This window comes from Macaca thibetana, chromosome 16, assembly GCF_024542745.1.
Source record: "Macaca thibetana thibetana isolate TM-01 chromosome 16, ASM2454274v1, whole genome shotgun sequence".
Lineage (NCBI taxonomy): Eukaryota > Metazoa > Chordata > Mammalia > Primates > Cercopithecidae > Macaca > Macaca thibetana.
In genome coordinates this window covers 60,257,758-60,273,052 of record NC_065593.1, presented here as the reverse complement: position 1 = coordinate 60,273,052, position 15,295 = coordinate 60,257,758, and the positions used below count along the sequence as shown (strand labels likewise).

The following is a 15,295-nucleotide window of genomic DNA, read 5'->3' as shown; positions in this document are numbered from 1 at the left end:
ATGATCTCCCTCTTCCTGCCGCCAGGCAACGCTCAGGCTTGTGCTCCAGAAAGCCCCACGCACATTCCCACAGCTGATGCGGGCAGCCTGTGTCTCGGCTTGGCCCTCGAGGGTGCCATGCTCCCCTGTGATGGATTCCAGTTTAACAGCTTTTAAAAACAAGCAGACAAGAGACGGGCGTGATGGATGAGTGCAGGAAGCACGCTCATTCGGAGATGATTTATGGGAAGTCACGTGTTGCCACTCATGGGTGCGTCCCCGAGGGTGGGGTCCGGGGTGGATGGATGAGTTTGGATAGTGTAAGCTGCACTACCACGGCAGGCTCACTCTCAACCCCACGGCGTGCGCGGCAGCCCCAGCTCCCATCTGACCATGGCAGGCTCACTCTCAACCCCACGGGGTGCGCTGCAGCCTCCCCTCCCGTCTCAGGCTGTCTGCATCAGGGCAGAAGACTTTGTTTATCTCTCAGCTCCAGAACAAAGGCGCACCCGTCCCCAAAAACATCTGGAGAAGAGACAACTGACCACACTCCTTGGCTCCTCTGAGTGACCCCAACAATGGACAGCAACGTGGTTTAGGAAAATTCCTATTACCCCATGAGAATGGCGAAGGCGGGGGGGAAGGAAGGGAAGGGTCAGGGTTGGAGGAGCAGATGACCCTCCTCTGGAGCTTTTGCTCAGGTCCATCTCTTCCCTGTGGACCTGAAAGACCCATCTGCCCCAGGCCTCAGCCACTGCATGTAACAGACAAATCTCGTTTTGCAGCAGATTAATTTCCATCCATGTTTTTAATAAGGACTTAGAATTTACTATACGGTAAAACCCAAACTGAATCCATATTTAAAGGGATGAGCTTTAAAATGGGATCTAATTGACGGGATCCTTTCCAAGGCAGAGGAAATGAACCGGGGCTGAGGCAATGTCCTAGGCGGAAACGGCTTCCTCCCCACTCTCTCCTTTGAAGCAAGGATTCGCCTGCAGTGATGGGGAGTCCCGCTCAAAGGCCTCCTTGCCAAGGCCATTCCTGAATCAGAAAGGCCAGCCCGCCTCACTGGGGCAAAAGCTCTTGCAGGCTTTTCCCTCCCCGGGTTTCTCCATCACTAATTTCCAAGTCCCTCTTAGGAAGCCCCTTCCTCTAGTCACATTCCTTTGGGCCATCGATGGCATCCACATGCCAGAGCTCTGGTAGCCCAAAGGGGGTTTTGGCAGCCCCTTCTCTGAAGCCCATGTCCAGGCCGCAGGGATAACCCAGGAGCACGCGGAGCAGGAGGGTGTCTGCAGGCACACCTGACCTCAGATACGTGTCCCTGGCCCTCTTCCTTCAGACACCCACCACCCACCCTCCTGAAGGTGAATAAAAGACAGGCAGAGAGTCAAAGCCACACACAGGCCTCAGACCTCATTGCTTCTTGCTCAGAGGGGCTTCCTTCTCTCCCCTTGACCTCACCCTTCTAGAAAAGGAAGACTCTGAAATGCAGATTCCTCACTTCACAATTCAGAGCACACCTTTGGAATCAACAAGGGGCTGGACAGTGAACACACCGAGGGAAGCAGCTCAGGTCCAAAAGAGCTTGTGGGGTGACCCCACCAGCCCCTGGACTTCCCAGACCCTCCCTCAGGGGTGGGCTGGTCTTGTGCTTTCACTGTTGATGACCCTAAGAATTTACCTATTTGGGGGACATAGGTTCTCAGACCCACAGAAAGGTGAGGCTGGGCCCTGCAACCTCCTTCTTGGAGGCAGCAGGAAGTAGCATTTTCAGAGGAGCACGGGAGATGGTGCTACTGTCATGGCCTGCAGGATGTCTGTACATCGGGGCTCTCCCCTAGGGACAGAGCTGCAAGCATCTTCTTGGAACTAGGCCTCTGAGGTTCCGGAGACAGAGCATGATGTCAGGGGGTCGCTCGTCCTGCGCTGAGGCCAGCCCCAAACCTCGTGTCCAATATACATTTTCTCAGACAGCCTGCAAGCACGGTGATCTTGGCACAGAGTGACCTGACCAGGAGCCGTGGCTGACGGCACAGCAGCGTTGCCTTCACCACGACACTGCGGCGAGCCCCAGGGCAGAAGGAGCCAGAACGAGGAGTGGGATTCCTGCCCTCTAAACAGTCACATTGCTGCTTCTCTGTCCTGGTACCGGCTGGGGTGTGTGGCCTTCCCATCTGGGCTCCCCGAGGGGTCCCTGATGGTTTACGGAATGGAGTGACAGCTGTTTCAGCAGAGGAGGGGAATTGTTTAAGGGCTTATCTCAGACATGGGCCCAGATCCACCACTCTTCTCCTCCTGGGTCCATGGCAGAGCTAGTGCTCCCGGGGATAGAGTGGGACAGTGGGCTCCTCGGCTGTCCCCTGCTTCCACTCTGTCCCCCTCACAGAAGGTGGTGGCATCTTCATACATCCCAAATCAGGCCATTTAATCCCTCACTCAGAACCCTGCAGTGGCTCCCACCACCCTTAAGACAACATCCAAAATCCTCAGCCCCAACCTAAAGGCCACTGCATCCAGTCCTGGACCCTCTTCGTCATCTCCTTCCTCTACCTGCACAGTCCCCAGACCCCGGGACGCCAGCCCCTCCTGCTACTTCTCCAGCATGCCCGCATGTCGCTGCCTCAGCGCCTTGGACTGGCCATTCCCTCTGTCTGGAACGCTCTCCCCTCAGACATCCTGGGGTCCTCCCTCCCTTCCTTCTGTCTCAGCTCACAATATCAGCACCCGGGGCCTGCCCTTCTGTCCTGTGCAAGCCACAGCCCCCAACGTTCGCCTTGGTCTTAGCATGCTGCGTTTATCCTCACAGCATTATGTGCGCCTAACATACATTTATTCTCCATGTCCCTGCTAAATATAAACACCATGAGGGCCAGAACTTGACCTTGTCTCCACTGCGTCTCCAGCACCCCAAACAGGGCTCAGCACATCGGGGGCTCGAGACTGTGGAATGAATAATGCAGGACAGTCTGGATCGATAAGCTACAGCAAGAAGACCCCAGGGAGCCCTGGAGCAGAGAAAGGCACCCATGGCCTTCACCAGAGAGAAGCAAGCAGCACATGCCTGGACATGCACCCAGATTGTGCGTGGAGATTTCTGATTCTGCGGGCTCTGGAAAGGGCATCTTTTGATGGGTATTGGAGAGACCAGCCTGTGTCTGGGCCTCTGATCTCTTTGCCTAGGGTTCTTGGTATCATCTGCTCAGCCCAGAAAGGGTCGTGATGCAAGCCTGCCTGCAGGTTTCAGGGCTCCAGTCCTCCCTGCATGGGGGTCAATGACCCACAGCTTTGCCCTGTCTATCAGCAGGGAATGGGGCTGCACTGAACCTCACGGGGGCTTAAGAAAGAATTCACCTGGTATCTGTCCCTCGTTCCTGGGAGGTGATCTCTAAAACCTCTGGAGTTTCCAAGGGATAGGAGTGTCTTCTGTCAGTCATAACAAGCCACTCCTGCCCACACCTGACCATGTGCTGACCTGCAACTCATAAGGACCCTTAGGAGGCTTCCATCGTGAGGCTGGCCGTGCACGTGATGAGAGGCTTGGAAATTTCACTCCCCACCTCAGGGGAGCAGAGAGGGCTGGAGACAGCTCAGCCACGTGACTCGGGGAGCTTTCGGGTGGTGAACTTGTGGGTGAACCAGCAGGGTGGTGCATCCTAGCTCCACGGCGAGTGGGTGTGGATGTTCCGTATCCAGGACACTGCCCGACCTCAACCTATGTGTGTCACACGACTGTCATACACCTGTCATTTTTAGTGTAGTGCCTTTTTGTTGTTGTTCTGTGAATTGTAGCAAATTATCAAAACTGAGGGGTCCTGGGAACCTCTGAATTTGCCACTGGTCACAAGTGCAGGTGGCCTTGGCAGGTTGCATTCGAAGTGAGAGCCGTCTTACAAAGCGCTTTGCCCGAACCCTGTGGAGTCGGACGCTGACTCTGGCAGTTAGTGTCAGAGCTGAACGGGGGGCGGTGGGAACAGAGGCATCGGGCCGTCCCCTCTAGAGCCGCACGAAGGCTTCAGGGCCCTCCCTGAGCTGCAGGGCAATCTGGGCAGCAGAACATGAACCGTGCAGGGGAAGGTCAGGCCCTGACCTTGGATTCTATGGCATCTCTGCTGACACCAGACAGTGGACCCCACACCCCGCCCACCCTCCTTCCAGGACTAACTGCCCCGAAGCCAGGCTGATGGGCTTCAGGGTACGAAAAGCGGTCACTCCTTAAAAATTCTACCCCATACCTTCCTGGGCATCCGTCGACGCCCCCCTCCTACTCCACAAAGACACCATGACCTGAAAACTAGAGACCGGCAGAGAACGTCCCTACCCCGCAACCCTTTCTGTAAAATAAAATCGCCGCATTAAAATGGATTTTCTCCACAAATGCAAACTCTGGGGATGGGCGTGGTGGACAGGTGGGACCGCCTTACCTGGTAGTGGGAGGTGAGGTCTGCTTTGCTGTGCGGGGAGGCCCCAGTGGGGCTCCTTCTGGACCGTCCTTGGCAAGGAGGGGGCTGCTGGGGAGGAGCAGCGACTGCAGGAAGATTGTTAGCGTCTCAGAGACAGAATTTCAACCTGCAGGGGGAAAAAAGCAAGTAAAAAAAATGCCTTTGAAGGAAACATCTTCCTTTTGATCTAAAACAAACATTTGGTACTAATAAACAAGGGGGGGCAGCTTCAAAGCCAACCATTTGCCACCAGGGATTGGCACCCTCCAAAGGGCACTTCGCTTTTTATGCCCCAGGGGAGTAAAAGGAAACTTGCAGAAAACACATCATTAGGACCCTATTGCCGAACAACCAACGGTGCAGTCCATCCCCGGGTCCGCCCCTCTCCCAGCCCACTTGCGATGGTCCTCCGCCCCCAGCAACTCTTCCACCCCACCACGCTGGCCCCTCCCCATCGCCTCTCCCACCGCCGCCTGCTCTCGCTTCCTCCCCCATCCAGCCTAGATTCCAGGACCCACCACTGTCTGCACTCCCCCAGCTACTTTGTCCCTCTCTTTTAAAAATATTCATCCGATGATGTCACTGTCCTGATCTGGTGACACAGCCTTCCACTGGTGTCCTGTATCATTTGGAAGAAACACTTAAGTTGTTTCAGCGGCCTGCAAGCCAGGTGAGTCGGGCTTCTATGATTTGGGGACTTCCTAAGAAGATCAGATGCAAGGTCTCACAAGGCGGCTGTGCGCTCGTAGACGGCTTCATGGCCAACTCTCCTTGGCCTCTGGGGCTCTCGGCAGTCTGGCCCCCTCTCCTAGCACACTCCCTCTCTCCCCTGCAGCCCCATTGGCTTCCTGGCTGTCCCTCCACGCAGGCGCATGCCTCCCGGACCCCACCCCGCACCACGCCTTTGCACGTCTACTGCATGGAATGCTTTTCCCTGCACATTTGCAGGGCTCCTTCCCTCCCTCCCTCCCTGTCTGCCTCCCTCCGTTCCTCCCTGCCTCCCTGCGTACCTGCCTCAGAACTGTGCACATATGGCACCTTTCCGAGGCCATCCAGGAACAGAACACCCCATCAAAATAACCAGCATTCCTCTGGCATTTCCTTCTCCTTTCCCCCCATGAATTTCCCCCCCCGGGGACTTAGCACATCTGGCTTCACATGGATGTGCTGGGATCCCGCCATCCCGCCTTGCCTCCGCTGGAATGCAGGCTTCCTGAGGGCAGGCATATTCACATCTGCTGGATTTAGTGCTGAATCCCCAATGCCCAGGATGTGCCTGGCACACAGCTGGGGCTCGCTCCATATTTTTCTGAGTGAATAAGTAAATGAATGAAGAATGAACCCATAAAAGTTACTCCCCCATTAATACTTCTGGGTTTATTTAGAATCATATCCCACTATCACACCAGAGAGCAGGAATTCCCGGGAAACGGAGGGGGCCGGAGGATTCTGTTTGTTTGGTTGGTAGGGGCTGGCAGGGGGTAGACCTGAACCTGGAAATTCTTGTTTGCTTAATTTACTCCAACCCAAACAGTGTATGTGTGCCGTCAGCCAGACAGGACACAAAAACGATCTAGGAGATCCACTCTGACCAACCCGAGAGACTGTCTTTGGGATAGAGTCATGAGATCGGGGTGGCCAGGGAGTGGCTGAGCTGTGTGATTCCCTGAATCGCCCCCACCACTGGCAGCACCCAGAAATTTCACAACGGGGTTTTAAACAACGACGACAACAACAATAATACATTAACCAATTTGTTTCTTTTCCTAAAATCCAGTCACTGAATGGAGTACAACCCCCACACTGAAGAGCAGAACCAGCATCCCAGAGAGCTCAGCAGCCCTGGAGCAATGCCTGGGGAACATCTGGCCTTTCAGGGACCACCGGTGCCGAGCCCAGTGCCCAGTGCTGGGCGTGGGAGCCACTTTTCAATGGCAAAAGTATAAGTAATATGAACAGTTCCATGGATGAAATGCAGCCAGGGAGGTGGCTGGGAGAGGGCCTGGGGGCAGGGGACCTGAGCAGAAGTAGAGGACTCAGGTGGAGGTGGAAGGCAGCCCAGGTTGGGCAGGAAGGGGCCCCAGGAAGGGGCCTGGCCTGGTGGGGAGAGAAAGCAGGCAGCAGGCTTCTCTGCAACCTGAGTGCTTGATTCTCAGCAGGAGCAGAAAAGGCAAGAGCTAGAACTCACACTGCACCAGGCCCTGGGCAAGGAGGTCTGTGGAGGACTGAAGATCTGTGCCAAGCCTCCTCTGAGCCTGGTGTCCACACCCCCACAGCCCCAGCTTCCAGCTGCCCCAGTGACCAGAGAAGCAGAAGCATCTGAAAGCCCTCAAGTCTCCCCTGGTCCTGTCGGGGCTTTCAGGGAGACCACAGGATACCCTTCTGGTCCTGGAGGCGATTCCCAAGCATTTGCTTCAACTCTCAACGTCACCTCCTCCCCAGACAGGGTTCCCAGAGCCAGGATGGAGGCAGGTGGTCCAGGGAGACTCCTGCCCTGCTGCTCTCTCCCACCACCCCCAAAGCAGAAGCAGCCCAGGGCCTGGGTGGGAGGAGAGCCTGGGGAGAGGCGGGCTGTCTGCCGGGGCTGCCACCCTTCCTGACTCATCAGTTCTCTTGCCTTTGAGGCGGATGGAGCTGCCCTCCCCAGAGCAGCCCTGGCAGGGCAGGCGCCCACAGGAAGGAATGGAAACAGAGTCCATCCCTGGGGATCCCCAGTCATCCCCCGAGGCCACATGGACACTGATGCTGCCCAGCCTGGCAGCCAGTCCAGGGCCAGGGAACCTAACCCCTTGAAGGAGATGGGGAGGAATTAGAGGGAGCAAAGACAGGGTGGGGAGATGTGATGAAGGAACCCAACAGAAGCTCCAACCCCACTGCTCCCCTCCCCAGCACAGAGATCTTTACGTCTTATGCCTGAAATTCAGGCCACCTTCTCTGGGTGCAAATGTCTTCACATCCCCCCAGAGGCCGAGCTGAAGGCGATGCTCCCGGCGCCCCCACACCTCTCCTCCGCACCTTGCAAGCCAAGCTGACAGGAGGTTATTTCATTTTAACGGGTCGTGCCCAGCCCCGCCTGCAGCCGCCAGCTTAGAGGATGGAGACATGAGCGATCCACAGGCTGCCGAGTCCAGAGCGCGGGGACCCACCCCAGCGCAGCCACCCCTGCCTGGGCCCGAGCCTCCTTGGCATTGGTAGGCGAGTCCTGTGCGTCCTGCATCCCTCCCCTGCCGCCAGCTGGGCGAAGGTGCTGCGTCCTAGCCCCACCGATAGGCCCAGCCTGGTTTTGTTTTCCTCAGCCCGAGCTGAGTGGGAGATAACAGCTTGTCCCTGATTGTAATGGCATGTTTTTCCCCACTGCGCAGTGGGAGACACCAACCATCACCCATAGCACAGACCACAGGCCTATGGCCCCCTCCACGTGCACCCCATCCCCACACCCGACCCCTTGGTGCTGCGGGGTTTAGGGGACCTCAGGGCTCACCCCAGGCTCGTGGCTGGCAGAAGGAGTGGAACCGCAGTGGGAGGCAAAAGGCCCAGTGACCAAGTCCCCTCGAAGGCTCTTGAGGCCCCGCAGCGCAGCAGGGGTGGGAGCAGAGTGGGGGCCTGGGCTGGGCTGCAGGTGGCTTCTCAGGGCGAGCCCACGCAGTGGCAGGGACCACGGTGGGCGGGGCCTGGTCGAGGCCACAGCCTGCCATTCCCCCACTTGTTGGGGACAAAAGCGTCCAGTCTGTCGCAGGAGCGAGCTGTGTCCTCCTCATTCTCTGAGCCGTATTTATGGCCCCTCACCATGTGCTGAGTGCAGTGCTCAAAGCACAGCAGAGCACGCAGGGACACTCAGAGCACAGCAGAGCACACAGGGAGCACTCAGAGCACACAGGGAGCACTCAGCACAGCAGAGCACACAGGGAGCACTCAGAGCACACAGGGAGCACTCAGAGCACAGCAGAGCACACAGGGAGCACTCAGAGCACACAAGGAGCACTCAGCACAGCAGAGCACACAGGGAGCACTCAGAGCACACAGGGAGCACTCCGCACAGCAGAGCACACAGGGACACCCCACTGTTGACCTTCACAGGGAAAAGCCTCTGAGGCCTCCTCACCTCCCCTTCTTCTGGGAGGTCAGGTGGGGAATTCTGAGCCCCATCCTGTCCCCTACACACACACACACACATGCACACATGCTCACATATGCACATGAACACAGACGGGCCATCCTGGACCCTACCCTCCACCTGCTTCCTCAGAATCTAATCCTCTTGCTTTAATGACAGAGCCCCCAAATAATATAGGGGTCCAGGGAGAGGCTTAAGCATCCCCAGAAGGCTGGCCATGGGTGGCAGGGCCCGCAGAAGAGCTGGGAAGCGTGAGGAGTGTCCTACAAAGGGTGAGGGCTGTGCCCTGGGGCTTGGAGGGGGCCTCAGTCTCAGAGAAGGATTTTAAAGACCCCTGCGCCCCCATCTGCAGCTGGCCAGTTTCCTCTTCCCAGCTCTCAGCCTAGCCGCTTCAGCCTGCTGCAGAACCAGCCAGCACTGCTCCCGAGGCAGCACGAAGCTGGGGCAGCCCCTGGTGCTCTGGCCCCAAAAGACCTCCTCTCAGATTCTTGTCAAAGATGGAAAAATAAACATTCGGACTGCTATAAAGTGTCTTCTACCAAAAAATAAGCAGACACACAAACGAAGAGGGAGGTAGGGGAAGGAGTGAGAGAGACGGAGGGAGGGAAGAAGAGGGAAGGAAGCCTCTGGGGACGAGGCACGTTCACCCAGCCTGGACAGGGGAAGGTTGAGGAGGGCCGTGGCAGAGGCGTGGGTGAGGCACACAAGGTAGCTGGAACAGAATCCACAGGCAGATAGTCCAGGTGCGACGCACTGGCCAGGCAGAGAGTAGGCCAGGACAGCAGGTCCCAGGGAAGGGCAGAGAAGGCAGAAGTCAGATGACCTGCCCTGGCGGGCCCCGGCGGGCCCCAACGACCTTGGACTCACGAGTTGCCTTTGGTCAGAAGTGTGGACTTGTGTTGACCAAGATGCTGCAGAGGCCAGGGGGAGCCAGAAGCAAGGGGCAAGCACAGCTAGGAAAGAATGTGTTGAGACGGGGGAGGGGAGGGCCTGGCCGAACCACCATCCTCATCCTTGTCCTTAGACCCCCGTCAGTGTTGGCTCACCACTGTGCCCCAGTGCCTGGCCAGTGCCGGCACACAGTAGGCGCTCAGCAGTTTTGGTGAAATGAATGCTGCAAAGAAGGTGGCCAATCTGGGTGAGTGGTGTGGAGCTGGGTAACATTTCTGTTGAAAATTCCCAGCTGTAATCCCAGCGCTTTGGGAGGCTGAGGTGGGCGGATCACAAGGTCAGGAGATCGAGACCATCCTGGTTAACATGGTGAAACCCTGCCTCTACTAAAAATACAAAAAATTAGCCGGGCGTGGTGGTGGGTGCCTGTAGTCCCAGTTGCTCCAGAGGCTGAGGCAGGAGAATGGCATGAGCCGGGGAGGCAGAGCTTGCAGTGAGCCGAGATGGCGCCACTGCACTCCAGCCTGGGGGACAGAGTGAGACTCCGTCTCAGAAAAAAAAAAAAAAAGAAAAGAAAATTCCTGGGTGACCTGAACACGGACAAGTGGGATCAAGAAGTTGTCACTGATTTGCATCTGACCACAGGATGGTCTCAGGCTCCTAGAGGTGGGAGTGAGGTGGAATGACCTTCCCATTCTACATGGCAAAGCAAACGAACTGAGCCCACCTGAGAACCCAGGCGTCCCGAGACCCTCGCACGCACAGCCTCTTGTGCCGAATAAGAACCCAGGTGTTCCGAGACCCTCGCACTCACAGCCTCTTGTCCGAATAAGACCCTCGAGACCCTCGCACTCACAGCCTCCTGTGCCGAGTAAGAACCCAGGCGTCCCGAGACCCTCGCACTCACAGCCTCCTGTGCCGAATAAGAATCCAGGTGTTCCGAGACCCTCGCACTCACAGCCTCTTGTGCCGAATAAGAACCCAGGCGTCCCAAGACCCTCACACGCACAGCCTCTTATGCCGAGTAAGAACCCAGGCGTCCCGAGACCCTCGCACTCACAGCCTCCTGTGCCGAGTAAGAACCCAGGCGTCCCGAGACCCTCGCACTCACAGCCTCCTGTGCCGAGTAAGAACCCAGGCGTCCCGAGACCCTCACACTCACAGCCTCCTGTGCAGAGAGAGGACCAACAGCCAAGCATACAGATATCCTGGATTTTTTTCCCCCAGATCTCCAAATAGAAGACCACACTTGGACTTCAGCATGCAAGGGGACATCACTGGTGTTTTATAAATTAAGGCTCATCTGAGGATGTGGCTTCATTTATAGGATTTAAGACGAGGCATCACAGAGAGGTAGAAGTTGCTGGTGAGTTAAGGAGGAGCCCCCCATTTTACTACCCCCTCCCCAGGCCTACTGACAGCAGCACATGGGGGAATGAGACGGTGGTCCCCCTCTGGGCAGATGCAGCCCTGCCAGTGCAGAACTTGAATTCTGAGGCTGTTCATCTTCTCAGGGCATGCTACACTCCATTCTCTGCAACAGCCTGGTTGGTGTGCCTTGGAACATTTCAGGCAATAGCAAGGGAAAAGCTTGGAGCAGGACCCACAGGCCTGGGTTCTCCTCCCAACCTATCACTGTGTGACCTGGGACATCTGAACATCCCTGATCCTTTCCCCCAGCAACTCACAGGAAGTGCCTACTATGTGGCAGATGCAGACCCAGGTGCCAGGCATTCAGCAAGGTGCAATAGCAACCCCATCCCCGCCCAAAGTGTCTTGGATGTCACCTTCCCTGCCCCCTGCGAAGGCACACAGAAAGAAGACGGAAAGGGCTTTGCACTAAATCACAACTGCACTTTCTCCTAATACTCCAAGGAGTCAAATGACCTCTGAAGGCCACCAGAGCCACAGGCCTCTTTGTGATGGTCAGACATGGGCTTGTGAAAGAGCCGTTTAGGGACATAGCACAGGGGACTCCAAGACCAGGGGGACCCTAAAATCATCAGAAATCAAGTTTGGGTTTGTATGTCATTTTGCTCATCTGTTTTTGTTTTTTGTTTGTTTTTTAACAAAGGTAGTGATATCACCAGAAATATGCCCGCATTCTTATTTGGCTTCCTGGAGGGACTCAGAAAATGGCACTTGCAAAATCTCAGAGGATTCCACTCGCACATTTTAGATTGTGCTTTTCTCCCCAAACTGCACCTTTGCTGGTACATTTTATTGCAGAGAGCGGAACTTTTTAGCCTTCTAGTCCTGCCAGAAAGTTAAAAAAAAAAAAAAAAAAAGAATGAGAGTAATGGCAAAGATTTAACATTCTTTATTTTTTGAGACAGGGTCTCACTCTGTCACCCAGGCTGGAGTGCAGTGACTTGAACACAGTTCACTGCAGCCTCCACCGCCCAGGTTCAAGCAATCCTCCCGCCTCAGTCCCCCAAGTAGCTTGAACTACAGGTGTGCGTCACCATGCCTGGCTAATTTTTGTAGAGATGGGCTTTTGTAGAGATGGGCTGTATTTTTTGTAGAGATGGGCTTTCACCATGGTGCCCAAGCTGGTCTCAGACTCCTGAGCTCAAGCGATCCACCCACCTTGGCCTCCCAGAGTGCTGGGATTACAGGTGTGAGGCACTGCGCCTGGTCCAACATTCATTTTTAAAACCATGGAATTCTCCAAAGGCACTAGAGCTGCGCACCCTCCGAACTGCAGCACTTCCTCAGGGTATGCAGCCTCCTGGAGCTTGCCCGGGGTGCAGTTCCACAAGGCACTGTTCTCTTTCCTTCTGTTTTTCTTACACTAGCTTCTCCCTGGGTGCCAGTGGCTCTACGTCTGCCGTCTTTTCTGGCTAATCCCTCTCATGATACCTTTCAGGGCTGCTGGCTTTGCTCTGTTCTGTTTTCCGTCACCCCAGTTCCTCCTCAGCCTCTGCACCCCGCAAAACATAAGCTCCTAACCAAAAGCAGAGTTTGAAATGGGACTCAAACTAAGAAAGCAAAACTTGCTCTTTCTTTAACCAAGAGAAAAACAACACAGAGCACCTCATTTTAGTGGTAAAGATTATAGGGAATATACAATATTCGGAATAAATGAGCCTCCTCACCCCGTTTTTTTTTGTGTGTTTTTTGTTTGTTTGTTTGTTTGTTTTTTTGAGACAGAATCTCGCTCTGCCGCCCAGGCTGGAGTGCAGTGGCCAGATCTCAGCTCACTGCAAGCTCCGCCTCCCAGGTTTACGCTGTTCTCCTGCCTCAGCCTCCTGAGTAGCTGGGACTACAGGTGCCCGCCACCTCGCCCGGCTAGTTTTTTTTTTTTTTTTTTTTTTTTTTTTGTATTTTTTAGTAGAGACGGGGTTTCACCAGGTTAGCCAGGATGGTCTCGATCTCCTGACCTCGTGATCCGCCCACCTCGGCCTCCCAAAGTGCCAGGATTACAGGCTTGAGCCACTGCGCCCAGCCCTCCCCCCGTTTTTAAACCACTCTTGTGAAGCCAGCTGAGTTCCTGGCTCCCCTCGTGCCTTCGGAATCCTGTCTCTGGCAAAATAATTTGGGTTTTATTCTTCTGGCATCTGGTGGGAGTCGGTGACAATTTTACTGTAGCTACACTTCTTCTTTTTTAATACCAGTGTGTTTTAATAATACAGTGTACCTTTTGGTATTGTTGAAATGTTACATTATTCAACGTATCCAACAGGAAAGGGAAGGGCCTTCTGTAATTTATGTGTCCTCGGCGCTGTGTTTAAAGCTTGTAACGTGGAGGGCTGTAATTTGGGAAGCAATTTTCCCCAAGGTCGGGAGAACAGTTTCTGGAGGAGAGGCTGGAGACTGCCTGACCCGGGCTCACTGGGTTGGGGGCCCAGAACCCTGGCCGTGAGGCTAACCCTAGTGGTAGGGAATACTGCGGGCCCCAAACCAGAAATGTTCCCCAAAATGCAGCAACAACAACAAATCCTCAGCCCGGCTATGGCTGGCTCGGTAGGCCACTTGGGTTTCAAGCAACTCATCTAGTTTCCAGGTTCTGGCCCTTGCAGAGAGTCATTGCTGTGCTAAACATTCATGAGTCCCTCCCGCATGGATACTGGGGCACAGCTGGAAACAGCACAGGCACCTGTTGTGGGGCCTGCAGTGTAGAGAGAGAGAGAGAACAGGTAAACCACAACCCCAGGAGAGGCGGTGTATGGGCTCCTACAAGATGGCAAGCTCCAGAATGTTGGGGCCTTCTTTTTCTTTTTTTTTTTTTTTTTTTGAGACGGAGTCTCGCTCTGTCCCCCAGGCTGGAGTGCAGTGGCCGGATCTCAGCTCACTGCAAGCTCCGCCTCCTGGGTTCACGCCATTCTCCTGCCTCAGCCTCCCGAGTAGCTGGGAGTACAGGCACCTGCCACCTCGCCCGGCTAGATTTTTTGTATTTTTTTTTTTTTTTTTTTTTTTAGTAGAGACGGGGTTTCACCAGGTTAGCCAGGATGGTCTCGATCTCCTGACCTCGTGATCCGCCCGTCTCGGCCTCCCAAAGTGCTGGGATTACAGGCTTGAGCCACCGCACCCAGCCTGGGGCCTTATTTTTCTGAGCGCCACAGCTAAGCCATTGAGAATGGTGCCTGGCACACCCCAGTGCTAAGCAAACATGCTTGAGTGAGTGCATGAAAGAGTGAAAAGCCAATAGAGAGACATGGGTGATGGGCGTCTGGGAACCTAAGCAGGGGTACTGCATTCGTGGGAGGTGTTCTAGCTTCCTAGGGCAGGTGACCGACTCTGGAGTGAATCAGAGAGGGGCAGGGAGGGGAGGAGAGAGGAGGGCAGGTGCAGAGCCTTGGACAGAAGGGGCAGGGGAAACGTCATCTAGGGAATGCAAATAATAGAAGAAGTTTGGGACTGGGGGATAGCAGGAGATGAGACCAGACATATAAGTCAGGAACCAGATCAGGAAGTACCTTGAACACCGTACAAAGGACTTTGAAAAGCCGTTTGAGGAATTTTAAGCAGGACATGATGCAGATTTGGGTATTCGGAAGCATGCTCTGGTGCTGATGTGGGCCTGGTAGAGGGGAAAAACCAAGGCAGGAATCTCAGCGGGGAGGTGGCCCAGGTGATCCAATGGCTTACGGAAAGGTGGATGGAGATTAGTGACTACGAACACCAGGATTTGGTGACCAGTCCCACCCACATGGGAGATGAGGAAGACACAAGCCACCTCCCAGTTTCGGGTTTGTCCAGCTACATAAATAGGGAGCCAGTTTGTGATAAGGTGAGGAGGAAGAAAGTGGGCTTGGGAGACCAAGACATCAGGAAGTTACAGTGCAGGGGCCTTCAGCTCGGTGAAGGTGTCATTTATCACATTATCACCTGCAGTCCACTCTGCTATTCCTTACACCTTTTCCTATGTTAAAAATGGCACGAGGCTGGGCACAGTGGCTCATACCTGTAATCCCAGCACTTTGGGAGGCTAAGGTGGGCGGATCGCTTGAGGTCCGGAGTTTGAGACCAGCCTGGCCAACGTGGTGAAACCCTGTCTCTACTTAAAAACTACAAAAATTAGTCAAGCGTGGCAGCACACACCTAAAATCCCAGCTATTCTGGAGGCAGGAGAATTGCATGAACCCGGGAGGCAGAGGTTGCAGTGAGCCAAGATCAGGCCACTGCACTCCAGCCTGGATGACAGAGCAAGACTGTCTCAAGAACAAAACAAAGAAGAAATGGCACCATATGATGTTTCAAGGCCGATGGGGCTGAGCTCACATTGGACGTGCTAAGTTTGAAGAGCCCCTGGAATGTCCAGGAAGGTGGTTGGTCAGTGGGTGGTGCTAGCATCTAAACTGGAGAGAATCCTGTCTGCACTGGGGACTGTGGCAGCCAGGTTCCAAGACAGCCCCTGTGTCTT

At 55.0% G+C, this 15,295-nt stretch overlaps 1 protein-coding gene across 6 annotated transcripts in view; it reads right to left on the bottom strand.

The window, feature by feature from the left end:
- Positions 1-15,295, bottom strand: part of RBFOX3 (RNA binding fox-1 homolog 3) — a 524,709-nt gene that overhangs the window by 392,559 nt on the left and 116,855 nt on the right. For all 6 annotated transcript variants that reach the window (XM_050764334.1, XM_050764335.1, XM_050764336.1 and 3 more), the window contains exon 2: positions 4,407-4,551. The gene's annotated coding sequence lies outside the window, so the exon portion shown is untranslated. The remainder of the gene's footprint in view (positions 1-4,406; positions 4,552-15,295) is intronic.